Source organism: Budorcas taxicolor, chromosome 8 (assembly GCF_023091745.1).
Source record: "Budorcas taxicolor isolate Tak-1 chromosome 8, Takin1.1, whole genome shotgun sequence".
Lineage (NCBI taxonomy): Eukaryota > Metazoa > Chordata > Mammalia > Artiodactyla > Bovidae > Budorcas > Budorcas taxicolor.
The window spans coordinates 76,281,290-76,297,741 of record NC_068917.1 but is presented as its reverse complement, the minus strand read 5'-3'; the positions used below and the strand labels follow the sequence as shown (position 1 = coordinate 76,297,741).

The 16,452-nt window shown below is 37.8% G+C and overlaps 1 protein-coding gene across 1 annotated transcript in view; it reads right to left on the bottom strand.

The window, feature by feature from the left end:
* PPP2R2A (protein phosphatase 2 regulatory subunit Balpha) overlaps nt 1-16,452 on the bottom strand; it is an 87,609-nt gene that overhangs the window by 68,548 nt on the left and 2,609 nt on the right. The window lies entirely within an intron of this gene.

The window sequence follows — 16,452 nt, the reverse complement described above, 5'->3', positions numbered from 1 at the left end:
GCTCAAATAGGCTTTTATTCTTATGTTAATCGCTAACCTGTTAGCATTAAATAGCTAAATAACTGCACCTAAATTTTCTGAGCACTTAGTATGTGTTAAAACGAAGGACACACAAGTGTTTAATCCGAATAACAAAGCAAGTCTAGTAATTATCCCCATTTATAGACAGAAAACACAACAGTAGTTCTCAAATGTTTGGCTTCTTACCCTCTGGCCTTCCTTTGCTTGTCAAAAACAAACAAAACCACTTCTTTTAGAAAGTTTCCCCCATCTATTCTAGACCCAAATTATTTCTTCTCTGTGCTTCCATACAACCTCCCTCAGGTATCACCTGACTGGGAGGGGGAGCAGGAAGGGCAGGGGGTAAGGTGGGGATGTTCATACATATGAAAAAGACAAGCGTCCCCAAAGAACAACAAAGGACAGGAACAGAATCTACACACTTAAAACATGCGCAAATAAGTGGAAAAGATTTTTCTGAATGGTAGTATTGAGCCAGTCATTGTCAACAGGTCAGGAAATGGGCACTCCCATTCACTGGTGGAAAAAGGGAAAATCAACACCAAGTTCTACTGATATTTGATAATATATACCATTGCGCGCATGCCAAGTTGCTGTAGTTCTGTCAGACTCTTTTTGACCCCATGGACTGTAGCCTGCCAGACTCCTCCTCATCCATGGGATTCTCCAGGCAAGAATGCTGGAGTGGGTGGCCATGTACATACCATTAGCCATTTAAAAAAAGATCACACCTTTTGACCACTAGCTTCTACTGCTAGAAATATGCCCTAAAGTAGTAAGATTCGCACAAGGATGTTCATCATAATTTATAATAGCAAAAATTATAAATATGCCCAAATTAAATATATTAGGCATCCTGGTGGCTCAGACAGTGAAGAATCTGCCTGCAATGCAGAAGACCTGGGTTCGATCCCTGGGCTGGGAAGATCCCCTGGAGGAGGGCATGGCAACCACACTCCAGTCTTGCCTGGAGAATTCCCATGCTACAGTTCATGGGGTCACAAAGGGTCGGACACGACTGAGCAACTAAGCACAGCACAGCACACAGCCAATTAAATATCATACAGCCACTTATCTTCTTAAATGTTAACTGGGGAAAAAAGCTTAATACGTAACTATACATTTAATGCCAGCTTTGAAAATACATATTCACAGCAGAAAACGGACAGTACATTGGAAAAATCTATGCAAAAATGTTAATAGACGTTACCTAAAAATAGTGAGATTACAAGTGATTTTCTTCATTTACTTATGATGGTTCTGAGGTCAAAAGAACCAGGTTCATCCCCTGGCTCTCCCACTTACCAACTGTGTGACCTTGGTCAAGATACTTTATCTAATCCTTGAGTTCCTCATCTACAAAATGAAAATGATAATACCACCCACCCTCAGAGATTAAACAAGACAATGCATGCAAAGTGCTTACACTACAGGCAATCAGCTATGTTTCTTGGGGCTTCCCTGGTGGCTCAGCTGGCAAAGAATCTGCCTGTAATGTGGGAAACCTGGGTTCAATCCCTGGGTTGGGAAGATCCCCTGGAGAAGGGAAAGGCAACCCACTCCAGTGTTCTGGCCTGGAGAATTCCATGGACTGTATAGTCCACGGGTTCACAAAGAGTCGGACACGACTGAGTGACTTTCACTTTATGTTCCTTGAGCACTTATTTTTTAAAACAGATTCAGAAAGAATAAAAATTTTTAACATTAGCAAATATCCACATAGCAAGAATTTGATGAAGCTATATTCTCATCAACCTGAGCAGTACACTAACATTAACCAAATTTTGGCATTTTACACAATGTTAACCAAATTCCCAAGAAATTCAGTTGAAAATTAGAGATGGTGGATATACTAACTAAAGGACCTACATATTTACTCAACAGTCAGAAAAACACGTTAGAAAAAAAAAATTAGGTCCGTGGGAACCAGCCTACTCTATAACATCCAGTATAAGCCTAATGAAAGAATCACCAAAAAGACCAGGTGGCTTCAGACTCTACCAGGAAGAGTAAAATTCAACTAAAAACAGCTCAAGGTCTAATTTAAAAAGGAATAAGACAGGGACACCAGGAATCAATAAACCCAAATGTTATTTTTAAAGACACTGATATCTTAGAAGCTATTCTAAATTTTACTTAGCTGTATTTATAACACACTGATCACATATCTAGATTCACATCTCAAACATGTACAATCTTCACAGCAACTCTTCAGACTGAAGCTATAGAAATCACAGAGCAGTTAAAAGAAACGGTAGCTACTTGGGCAATTCATTAGATCCTCTCTAAACATCCTGCCTACAAACCATGCCCATCAAGGACTTCTGGAATATATTTACCCACTTTAAATCTAAAATGATGAACATGCTGCATTAACTCCAAAACATGCAAATATGAAATGCTTCTGCAATAATAAATATGAAAGTTCTGACAGTGTATCTGGGACATAGGACCTAGGAGAATGCTAAGAGGGAGAAATGTTTTTACCGTATACCTCCTGTACCATGTGGATTTACCAGTATATATGTCTATGTGTATGCAGTGGTGGTGGGAGATGTTTATATTAAATCCTGGTTAATAAAACACAAAAAATAATTGTCTTACATTTGGTTTGTAAAAAAAATATGCAAACTAAATTTGGTTATTACAGAAGGGAAAGTCAGACGTAGATGTGCTGTGTGTGTGAGTACTACTTTTTTCTTTGTGAACGGGAGTTTTTTTATTGGCTCTAGAAATTTTTTAAGGAAGAGAATCCTACTTTGTCTCTGTTTATTTTTTAGCTCATTTACAATTATTATGTTTTCAAATTTAGTGTACATTATAGCAGTTTTTACTAAATTTACAGAATTTTGTGACCATCATCACTTTTCTAATTCCAGAATGCTTCCATCATCCCTTAGAGATATGCTGTACCTACTGGTAGTCACTTCCCTTTCTCCCACCCTTCAAAGTCCTAGCAACCACTAATTTATTTTCTGCCTCAACATATTTGTCTATTCTGGACATTTCATACAGAACCATGTAACATGTCGGTTCTATAACTGCTTCTTCACTTAGCATGTTTTCAAAGTTCATCCACATTGCAGCATGTACCAGGCCTTTGTTCCTTTCTATGGCTATACAATGTTCACTGTGGCTACAAACTAAAAGATGATTGCTCCTTGGAAGGAAAGCTATGACAAACCTAGACACATATTAAAAGGCAGAGACCTCACATCACTTTGTCGACAAAGGTCAGTATAGTCAAAGCTATGGTTTTCCCAGTAGTCATGTACAGATGTGAGAGTTGGACCATAAACGCTGAGCACCGAAGAACTGCTCAGCTTTCAAACCATGGTGCTGGAGAAAACTCTTGAGAGTCCCTTGGACTGCAAGGAGATCAAACCAGTCAATCCTAAAGGAAATCAACCCTAAATATTCATTGGAAGGACTGATATTGAAGCTCCAATACTTTGGCTACCTGATGCGAAGAGCCAACTCACTGGAAAAGAAAGACTGAAGGCAAAAGGAAAAGGGGGTGGCAGAGGATGAGATGGTTAGATAGCATCACCGACTCAAAGGACATGTGAAGAAACTCTGGGAGATAGTAGAGGACAGAGGAGCCTAGTGTGCTGCAGTTCATGGGGTCCCAAAGAGTCGAACACAACTTAGCGACTGAACAAGAAAAATCCTGTGTTAGTTCACGCGGGGCCACCATGACAAAATAAAAAACACAGGTGGCTCCAACAACAGAAATTTACTGTCTCATAGCTACTGAACAACAACAATAATGGCTACATCACCTTTTCTTTATGCATCACCAGTTGACAGATATGAGGTCTGTTTCCACTTTTTGGCTATTAAGAACAATGTTGCTATAAATATTCATGTACAAGTTTTGCGGTCACAAGTTTTCAATTCCCTGCGGTATATACATAGAAGTAGAATTGCTGGGTTATATATACATAGCAAATCAGTGTTTAACTTTTTAAGGAACTGCCGAAGTTTCAAATGAAGGTTTTGAAACATAGGATACAAAGGAAAGAGACAAAAGGACATGTAAACTCCCACAAACATCTGCCTGGAGAAACCTCCAGTTTTATTCATTAGTAAATCCAACTCACAACCATTTGTAACCACAAAGACATACTTATGTCTTAAAAAAAGACTTGAGATATTTGTGATTTTTTGAACAGCTAAGTATTGTACTAAACACCACCTCAGCATCAGGCAGAGTAACCTCAACCTGGAACGCGGGAAATAATTTACTACTCACACCCCAGCATCATCTAATAAAACTTTTACATGGGCTTAGTCAAGCATCTCCTGGTAATATGAACAATACCAAAGGCCACAGTGTGTTATGGAGAATGCTTACTGTAATAAAACTGACCTTTCTTAATATACCTAAAGTGATGGAACTATGTCTTCTATTTCCCTCACATTCTCCAAAATACTGGGCACTCAACAAATACTTACTGACTGGTACATGAATAATTAGGGTCTCACCTGAGCACTACTCCCTATGATTACCAGTGATTTAGATTTAATCAAATAGTATTTTTTTAAAGTGAACCACAGAGAAGCAACATGGGAGCCTAAAAGGCAGAAGGAATAGTTTTTCTGACTAACTCATAATCTTAGATTAACATTCCTCAACTTCTTTTGGCTTCAGTGTCCTTCTGTACAAAATGACAATAATGTCTACCTCAAAGGCCTGTTAAGAAATGCAACCTTGGTCATTCCTTATCTACAATTTCATTACAAAGAAATGCAATGCAGTTATCAAATTTTCCTATTATGCTGAAGACTTTGCCTAATTAAAATACACACAAAACAATGTACTGTCTTTATTGTTAGTTTTACGGTAATGAAATGTGACACAAAATCCATGGGATTTTCTACTTTTAACCAGAAACTGCAAAACAAATAAGGTGAAACTCTGGTCAAAAATGTAGATTTTGCTTAATCTTATCCTGAAATGGCCTACAAAATAACCCAATTCTTGTTCCCAAACTGTTAATCTGGGATAACAGACTTGTATCACAGCAGTAACAACCTGTATTTTTCAATATCCTCTAATCTGACACTTCCATTTTCTGCTTAGGGCTCTTCCTGTCTACCTCCAACTACTTACAGAAGGTTCTTAGAATGTTCCTCCCCCACAGAAACCCAGGTGTATCTATAAAGAGATTGGGAGCACACAATTGCTAAGAGGTGCAAACAACCTGCCTGTCAAAAGATGAATGGAAAAACAAAATATGGGATAGACATACAATGGAATATTATTCAACCTTAAAAAGGAAGGAAATCCTGTCATATGCTACAACATGAGCGAACCTTGAGGATATGAAATAAGCCAGTCTCAAAAAAACAAATACTATGATTCCACCGGTATGAAGTATTTGAAGCAGTCAAATTCACAGAATCAGAAAGCAGCCTGATCGATACAGGATTGAGGGGAGGAGAGAATGGGGAGTTGTTTCAAGGGTCCAGTATCTGTTTTGCAGATGAAAACCTGTTCTGGAAACCTGCTTCACAATAATGTGAATACAGTTGGCACTACTGAAGTATACCTTTAAAAGTGGCCACAATAGTAAACTTGTGGGGTTTTTACAGTGCAAAATACATAAAAATATCAAGGCACTAAAAAATACTTAAAGAAGTTTTGCTGCTAGGAACAAAATAATTCTCCTTTCAAGGAAAGAAAGAAGACTAGGAGCAATCCCTTCTCTACTACCAAGTCTGATAATAATCGTTTTTAATGTTGCATCCCTGGGTAAGGACTTTGACAAGAATTATTGATTGCCTACCACAGTTTGTTTTCTTGAAATACAGCCCTCTCAATCTATTAGCCAAGAGAAAATATTAAAGATTCCTCTTATGCTATTTTAAAAACACACCTACTTCAGGCCCACAAGACTCTCACCTTGAGATAAACTGGGCTGGGTGGGGAGGTGGGGTGTGTGTGTACATGCATGTTTAACACCAAAAAGGTTGTTTCCACTTCACACAGAGCAGACCTGAAACTCTACAGTGGCAAGTTTTAAAAGGTAACATTGTTTCAGAAGTTCAAACAATTTAAAACATGTTCCCACCAATCCCTTTTTAATAGACTAATGAAAATTTAGATTCCTTCTGAATGAAGTATAAACAAGTAGTCAAGTCAAGTAAAAAATCCAACATACTTCTCTAATATTTTTATCCACGGTTAAAGAGACAACAGTTTTTCAATTTAAAAAAAATTAAGATGGGACTACACTAAAGCTGTCAAGTCCAGTATCTCAGAAGATTCATCCCTCTAAAATTATCAGGAGAGTTTAAATACTAAAAAGATTCCTAAGAAAGAATAATCCTAATAGGCTTATGAAAAACTATCATTCTCATATAAAATATCCTTGACTTCTCCAAATTAACCATATAGGCATATTAGCCACAGACAAACTTTTAGATTAAGGCAGAGGTTCTTAAACACAGTCACTGGTCTATGAATCCCCTCAAACTGGATAAAAGAGATCATTCAAGGACTTTGGAAAAGAAAATTCCAGTTAATATGTGAGCATTCAGAGAGAAAGTCAACATACAGAAACTAAAATCACAAAAGTCCAACCTTGGTACAGTGGCACACAGAAGCATTCAATAATAAATTGCCAAGAATTCCACGTATGTCACAGACAAAGATCTAGATGACATTTTAATCAGCTACAGCTACATTAAAAATGTCCATATTATGGAGAAGGAAATGGCAACCCACTCCAGTACTCTTGCCTGGAAAATCCCATGGACGGAGAAGCCTGGTAGGCTACAGTCTGTGGGGTCACACAGAGTCAGACACGACTGAGTGACTTCACTTTCACTTTCAAAGGCACACAAAAAAATAAAAATAAAAATGTCCATATTAGTAAAAAGCTAGTTGGTTTTTTTTAATAAACTCGGTGTTTAAACATGGATGGAAAATTAGTGAAGCTAGTTTTAAAAGTTGTATAGAGGTTGACAGATTTTTTGAAAGGATAGAAAAATAGCCACAAAAATACTGAAAATACTGAGCAATAAATAGTTGAGACTGCATTCTTAGAATGGAAAACTCAGCAACTATTTAAAAATAGGATTATGCTGCACTTTAAAGCAGAATTTAAAGAAAAACACTGTTCCTTCTCCTTTCCTCTCCCTTAAAAGTTGAGAAATAGTTACCATGCCAATTCTGTGCAGCTCTCAGAAGGGGAGGGAAAAAAAAAAACCAAACACATAAAACTGCTACATGTTGGGTTCAAAATAAAACACAATGGCAAGGGCACCAACTTATTTCTAATGACCAGGCAGCCAACCCAGAAATGGCAGTAGACTAGACATTAAGGAATTTTTAATCCTACATTAAGTATCAATGATAGTGGACCTCATCAGATAGTGACAAAACCCCTAAAAAACTTCAGGCATATTTAATTTGGTACCTAAAGAACAGCAAGGGAGTAAGTTGAAACAATCTGAAGTTACAGGAAAGCTTTAAACATTCACACACAAAAGCAGCACTTTATGATTCTTTCTGTTTGTTCACTTAATCTTATAGTTCAGGAGACTAATCTAAAGCAAAGGTACAATGAAATTAACAGATTAAACCCACAGTTGTAAGCTATTTCTGGATAGCAGGATTTCCTTACACTATTAAAATTTGAGGACCCCCAAAGGCCTTTTAAAATATTTATTCATTTAAAAATGTAATAAGCAGCCCTACATGTTAACAAAGAAGTTATAAAAAGAAAAAGACTATCTCCCCTCCCTCCAAAATCAGTGTGAAGAATGGCATTTCAGTTCAGTTCAGTCACTCAGTCGTGTCCGACTCTTTCCGACCCCATGAATTGCAGCACGCCAGGCCTCCCCGTCCATCACCAACTCCCGGAGTTCACTCAAACTTACGTCCATTGAGTCGGTGATGCCATCCAGCCATCTCATCCTCTGTCGTCCCCTTCTCCTCCTGCCCCCAATCCCTCCCCCTAATCCCTCCCAGCATCAGGGTCTTTTCCAATGAGTCAACTCTTCGCGTGAGGTGGCCAAAGTATTGGAGTTTTAGCTTTAGCATCAGTCCTTCCAAAGAACACCCAGGACTGATCTGCTTTAGAATGGACTGGTTGGATCTCCTTGCAAGAGTCTTCTCCAACACCACAGTTCAAACGCATCAATTCTTCGGCGCTCAGCTTTCTTCACACTCCAACTCTCACATCCATACATGACCACAGGAAAAACCATAGCCTTGACTAGATGGACCTTTGTTGGCAAAGTAATGTCTCTACTTTTGAATATGCTATCTAGGTTGGTCATAACTTTCCTTCCAAGGAGCAAGCGTCTTTTAATTTCATGGCTGCAACCATCTGCAGTGATTACACTGCTGCAATTCTTTTCAAGGTCTCGCTTAACAAAAGATGCTGAGATTCTCTCAACTCCTTCTGCAGTCAACATACTACACCATGTTGTGTAGGTTAAATATATGAAGAAATCCAGTCTTACTCAGGTGTGTGTTTGTGAAGGTAGGAACAGTTTCCAGGTTTTTTAGGTAGTTACAGATATCCCTTTGATACTATTGCAAAACTCAACATGTGACAGTTTCTTAAAGGTCTGTGGAATCTGAAATCATTATCAGCTGTCTGTTATATTAAAACCCAGCCTGGGAGTTGCAACTTCTGAGGCCATGTGCTGCAACTACTGAAGCCAGTATGCCTCAAGGCTAGTGTTCCAATACAGAAGCTACCACAACGAGAAGCCCATGCATCACAACTAGAGTAGCCCCTGCTCACCACAAAAGCCCAAGCAGCAACGAAGACCCAGCAGAGATAAAATTCAACAAATAAATAAAATTACATACACTAAAAAAACCTAATGCTCTTACACTTCAACTTATGCACAATTCTTTAACACCACAGGTACTGGCCATTTGTAAAATACTGATTCCATTATGTAGATCTTCCAAATGTTGACACATTTCATTACACAGTGTCAAAAATCACTGTCATTAAACACTACTACTGATCTCATCTACAATATCTGTAAATATTCAGAAGTAATCAAGCTCAGGAGATGCACATTTTCCAATACTTTCTGAGTTTTGCTTGGAAACTCAAATTTTATCAAGAGCAACAAACACTGTCCACTGCAATAACAGATTCACTGTTCATTTAAGAAAATGTCTGCCAAATATTCACGTCTGAATAGTTTCTCAGTATGGGGGGGCTTCCCTGTTGGCTCAGATGGTAAAGAATCTGCCTCCAATGCAAGAAACACAGGAGACGTGGGTTCAATCCCTGGGTCAGGAAGAGCCCCTGGAGAAGGGCATGGCAATCCACTGGAGTATTCTTGCCTGGAGAATTCCATGGACAGAGGAACCTGGTGGGCTCCAGTCCACAGAGTCACAGAGTCGGACATGACTGGGCAACTAACACACACATAGCTCTTTCTAGTAAAAATGATGTCCCCCAAAAGCAGCTAGTTAGTTCATCTTGAAACTCAAATAACTGCACTCACTAATGCTTTTCCTCCAACCACTGTACTCTGGTTTACAACACTTCAGGTGTACTTTCCATTTTGTCACACAGAATGTTCAACACGTGTACTCAAGAGTCAAGATTTTCGAGAGTAGAGACTTGACAAAATCCATTTTTACTGCTTCATCAAAGACATTATTAAGTAAAACGTGCATTTTCAAATGGCTGATACATGGCAATGAAGATGACTGTGGTGGTACCGTTACCACCCTTGGGTGCCAAGGCCTTAACACATGCTAAGAAGTTAGCAGATTGACCCACCACTGCTTTTGTATCATTGGTGCAAATGTCAACATAATGAAAAAGGCAAATAGTGTCTTAATATGATTATGAAAATAGTTTCAACTTCAGAGACCTTTAGAAAGAGAGGCTGCCAAACCACACTTCAAAATGGAATAAATGGCCACTGTTTTGACAATGCACCAATGTACAAGGACATACATTACATGTCCTAGCTTAAGAATTCCATTAGCAGAAAATTCAGTAAATCTCCAAGTTGGATTCAATTACTTCAAAACAATAATATGCTAGGCATTACAAATTAACTCTAAACCAGTCACATTCCAACAATCTCAAACACCTTCACCTTAACTAAAAGGAGCTCAAGTTAAGTAAATAAACTTACAGTAGGGAAATCTAAAGTTTTGAGGTGAGAATCCTAGCTCCACCACCTGCCTAAGGATACAGTTAGTAAATTAATCTTTCCGGCCTGTTTCCTGTATCTGTGGAAAAACAACAGCATCTATGTATTTCACAGACTAATAATATATATAAAGCACCTAAAACAACACCTGGCACAAAATTAAGAGATCTAATTTATATATGACCAGGCCTTTACTTCTCTTTCCTTCTACTAAGGGAGCAACTTGCAAAGCTGTGATTACTCAATTTTAATTTCCATTATCACCCAAGAGAAGGGAAAAAAGATGACAGTTGAGGGCATTAGCTAAAATATCTATTTCCAACCCTTTCATTTTCCTATTTAACAACATAAGAAACTTAAAATAAAGCTTACCTTTCTCCCTGCAACTCAACTAAACTGGGCAAATACAGATGTATAAACACAAAATATATGGCAATCTTTTTTTTTTTTTACTGATTTAATACAATTAATTCTTTGCTTCAATCTCTCATCATTCTGCTTATTCCACAATTTTCAAGAATTTTAAAGTACAGTTCACTAAAAGAGAGTACTGAGAAATACCTAAGTGTCATTTTTGGTTTATAGCCTGAGGCAATCAACACCATTATTTCATTTTTCCTTTTTTAAACCAATAAAGGAGTACGAAAAAACTCCTTAGTACCTTAGGAGAAAACAAGGATACTGCCTACTACTAGAGAAATACAGTCATCCATGTTGTTTAATGAGCAAAGTGACTCTACTTTATGCGATCGCACTGCATTAGTACCAGACTTCTGTCAGCAGTAATGCTAGTGTTAAGAGAAAGAAGTTGTCACCTGTGTTACAAAGTGAAAATGTTAAGACCTTCGCCCCAAGTCATTAAGTTCTGGAATACAGCCGATGCGCCAATACTCTAAAATTTGCAAAAAACTAGGTTCTACTAGTTTTTCTACTAACTGACCCTAGTGCGTAAATCTAACATGCATACTACTCTAAGAAACACAACACAAATGATGTTATGTTCTGTTATACTATAGCATTAAACATGCTGGATGGATTTAAAACTGTGAAATTCTGTGATGCCCCAAAGACTGTTTCTTAAATTTTATTTACTTCATTACTTGAGGAGTATTTAGATTCTCCCACTGCAAATTTTTTTCCCAAGAACTAGTCCACAAGTCTAAGTCCAAAAATAAACAGGAAGCAGTGTTGAAAAGATGCAATACATTTGGATCCAAGTTTCACTGGCTCATGTAGAAAAATCATATCCTAAAATAATACCCTATGAAAGAAAGTTTAAGATGGTCAAATTTGGAGATAAGAAAAACTACACTTAATGAAAATAATAAAAATTCATTATTTAATATTCAATATTAAATAGTGAAAATCTGCATTAAAATAATTAAAATAACCATATTGGTTAAATTTTTCTTTTTTCTTTTACTCAAAATTACACACTTCAGACTGCCCACATGTATCTGAATTTTTAACAAGCCTATGCTCACAAGTCAAATTTGAACAAATTAACAAATTATGAGAATTGTCACTGCATAGAGTCATTAGGAAAAATTCCTTACTGTTTCACATTAAAATGAACTTGATTTTCAAGTTTGTTGAAACTAGATTTTAAAAACAAAACCAATGAGATTTCTATTACTAAACAGTAAGAGCTGGGAAGGAGTCAAGAGATCCACAGCACCAGCCACATGTCGATGCTGGGTGATGGGAGTTCATTACACTATTCCATCTACTTCCTGTAATGTTCAAAATCTCCATAATGAAGTTTTTTTAAAAAATTTTTTGAAGAACTAGGCAAATTATAAAACAGGCAATCATTAGCTTCAGGGAAAATAAAGGGATGCAATAAAAGTGAGCAACATCGCAGAGTAGTGTTGGCTCAGGAATGAATTATTTGCATCCTCATGACAATGCAAGCACTGATTTCTAATTTGACCATAACACGCGATGTAGCACTGGGGCAAGCGGACAACCACATCAACAGTTAAATCTTCATCTACCAGGGAAGGAGGTCAATCGGAAATGTTTAAAGTCAACGAGAAACAGAAATATCATTTTATTTACCAAACAAAATGTAATTAAGCCCAACGGAATACAGCTAGAAGAAGAGTTCAATATAACTGCCCTTATGAGAGGGACTAGAGAGGATATGAGACAGAGTGTGGAAGGGACTGCCGTTTTTCATTCAAACCCTTCAGTACAGTATTGGATTTTTTAGAAACCTTTTTTACTGTGAAATCTACCAAATATAGAAAATTAAAATTAATCAATTATTACGAACATCTGTACAACCACCATTCAGGTCCATTCACCATCCCACTTATACGTATTCTTTGACTCCACTCATACAGAGTTCAATAACACACGCGCCATTTTCCTCACTTTGGCTGGTAAGCTTTTAGTTGCCTTTAAAGACAACTGCCCAGGTTCCTACTCTCCCTTACTCCCCATAAATGTTCAAGTAACAAGAGCTAAACCCTCACTATGTGCTAGGTTTCTTTTCGAGGAACATTAGCTTATTTAATCATCAAAACAACATCACAGGACACATTTTACTGTCATCCTCGCTTTACAGAGGGGAAAACAGGTACAAAGAGGCTGAGTTAACTGGCCCAGGACCACACAGCCATCAGGCAACCGGGTAGTATTCCAACCATGCAGCCTAGCCCTACAGTCTGTGCTCAAACTACTGTCTCATAAGAGAACAGCTATCAACAAAGGGAAAACTTAAAGCAGAAGATGATAAAATGTAGTTAAAGCTACCATGAAGGCTAAAATAAAAACTAGGTTACATGAGACTATGTGAGTGCTAGGGGTTTTAGCGCCTCATCCTTCTCCAAGACAAGCAGCTACATCAAAGGTAAACTACTTGAAGTGCCTAAAGAGCATAGGGCACAGAATAAGCACCCCAACACTGGCTGTAAACATTCTGAAGGGCCTACTTGGACCAAAGGACAGTAAGAGAATATGATCAAATGTCAAAATTCCGTCTCAGTTCTGAAATGTGACAGTCGCTCAGTCGCGTTTGACTCTTAGAGACCCCATGGACTATAGTCCTCCAGGCTCCCCCGTCCATGGGATTCTCCAGGGAACAATACCGGAGTGGGTGGCCATTCGCTTCTCCAGGGAAATCTTCCCAACCCAGGGATCGAACCTGGGTCCCCCGCACTGCAGGCAGATTCTTTACCATATGACCCATCAGGGAAGTCCCCCTGAAATGTTCTGAAATGTACTTAAGGAAAAATTCTGAGCCCTGAGTAACCAAGACCACTGTCTTCTTTTTAAATTAAGGCCCCCAGAGAATCCAACATCTCAACCAACTTAACTTACCAGTAGTAACAACATGAGGCTGCCTCTTTTCTAAGACATCTTTGAGAATTAATAAGATTACAGGACCAGGAACAACAGAAAATCACCTAATCCAGTTCTGTTTTCTTAAGGCTAAGCATACTGGAACCCAGAGTGACATATACTAGCCTGTTACTAGGATAGAAACTCAAGGTCTCCTCACTTCTTCCTATTATTCGGCTATATGTGTATCATCAATCCACTTAAATAGCTGCCAAGTAAAAAGTATGTCTCAATCATCGTATCTTTCACCCATATTTGTCCTCCTTCATAACCTCATTAACAGTACATTTTTATCCCTCCATTCAATACACACTGAACACCTACCGGTTCCAGGCTTTGTTCTAAGCACAGCAGTTTTTATGTAGAAAGTCCCACATAGAGGACAAAGATACAGCAGACCTGCACTAAGCTTATAGTGCAACAGTGAAGGTTGGGGGTACTAAATATTATAGATACAAAGTGCTATGAAGGAAGATTTTAAATATTTCTGGAAAAGGGAGATGAGTATAAGGATTACAGACGTGACTTGAAGGATGAATATGATTCTGATAAGAGAAGAGTAGGAGGAGTGTCAGGCATTCCAAGGGAAGCAGCACAAAAAAGAAAAACGAAAACAAAACGAAGACCTCAAAATAAGTACAGGACTTGTCTGAAGAACAGTATCCATTCACCTGGACAGTAAAACACACTGGCAAAGAAACAAAGAAGTAGGAGTCATATTGGTGAGAAGTCTCATCTCACATTCTAGGCTAAAATATCTGAAGGTAATTCATAATCCTGTGGACACAGTGACCACTAAAAATATCTAAGGAAAATAAACCTGGGCAGCATTTAAGATTAACTTAGAAGCAAAACATTTAACAAGAAGCAAGGAATCATTTAGGAAGTTACAGCAATCCTGATGAGAAATACTGAGAACCTTAACCAAGGTGAAAGTGGGCATGGAAAGAAGATTAAAGCATTACAGAGGTAAAAAGGGCATGCCATGACAGCTGACTGTGTGTAGGAGGAAAAGACAATTTGGAGCCTTTGATGGAAAAGAACTTGGGATGTATCGTTAACAGAAAGCAGGCAAGCCAAAGACTGAGCCAGATGTAATCATTTACAGATCACACTCTGAAGCCAGGAGAAAATGTATTAATCTTTTTTTATTTCAGAAAAATAAACCTTTTCTTAGTAAAATAAACATATCAGACTATAGTATGCAAACTACACTATGCAAAAGTACCCAAATTAAAGCTACATATTTTGAAAAGTGAGTGCTTTTTATACTTACTACATTTGTATGGACACAGGTACTAGAATAAATCATGTTTTTATTAAAATAATACATACCACACTTCAGCATGTTAAAATGCCAAGAGTATACTGTGTGTTAAAAGTAATATTTAACAACCTCAGATGAAAAAAATTATGTAATGAAATCAGTAGCAAAATGCAGCTACTAAGTATTAGCAGAAGAAAACTCCTGATCCATCATATATGTCACAAACTATCATTTGGTTCAGTTAAGTTTGAAATCATCAATTTCTTCTGATTAAATAAAATTCATGTGATCTTTGCCTGTTTAACAAGCAAACTATGAACTCCTTCAGGGCAGGGTTTATATTCTAGACACATCGGACCCCTAGTGTGTTTAGGAGGCACCCAGCAGATCTCTGATAAAGGGAATAAATGGAAATCAACAAAGGAATGTTTTTCAAGGATCCAGGACTTTCATAATTTGGTGCGTATTACACAACAGCACAGAACTAATGATCCAATATTTGAGTGCCTACTGTTTAACAGGTAATGGAGTTACAAAATGAGTAACACATGACTCCTCCCTTGGACTTAGGATTTCTTTCTCTGAACAAGCTGAATGCCACAGGCTTCACCAGAAAACCTTGATTTGCACTATTTGTATGACCAGCAGTGAGTCTCAACTCTTTTAAGCTTCCAGTTTCTCATCTGCAAAACGCATGAGGATTCAAGAGAAAGAAACGTGAGAGAGCTGTCTCAGAAGTGCCATGGAAGCCAGCTGGCTCCCCCACAGGGCTCCACAAACTCTGATCAGGTACTTAATCTAGAATGACACTGACACAAGCAAATCCGAGCATTCAACTGGCTCTACACAAGGCCACCATCCTACCATCACCCGGAAAAACTGTCAGAACAAACGGTACACGGACAGGAGGTCAGAAACAGGATCTTATTATGAGAACACCACAATCTAGAGAATTTATAAATTTTCACTATACAAATTTTTGAAAATTAAAAGTACCTATTTTATCTGAGTTTTAGACAATTCCTACTGTAATTCAAGACACAGAATACTATTAAAATTCATACCTTAATATTTCTGGACAATGACATAATACAACTACTTTATGAAAAATGTCTCCTCCGTCTAAGACCATCTCAAATGCCATCAAAAATCAAAAATCTTGAACTTTCAAAAATTGAGAATTCTGAAATATGCTAATAAATCTGAGGGAAAAATAAATACTTAAGCAATTCAACTGATCAAATCCAGTTTCTAAGAATACAGAAGACATGCTCTATATCCATTACCCTGTCTTCTCTTATCCACCTAAATTAACTTTTAAAAGACAATTAAAGGCATCATTTGAGCCAGCACTTCTTCACAGAATATGCCAATTTCAACACCACACTCTCAAAATAGGCAAGTTAAAAGAAAACTAAAAACCCCCCTTAAAAATGAAAGATGCCATCAAGAATATATTTGAGCTAAATGCTGATGGCATCTATCTCAACTATCTAAAAATACAGTGTAGGGGGGCGGTCCTAAGATGGCGGAGGAAGAGGACAGGAAGACCACCTTCTCCCTCACAAATTCCTCAAAAGAACATTTCAACGCTGAGCAAACTCCACAAAACAACTTCTGTAGGTTGCCAGAGGACATCAGGCAACCAGAATAGCAGACCATTG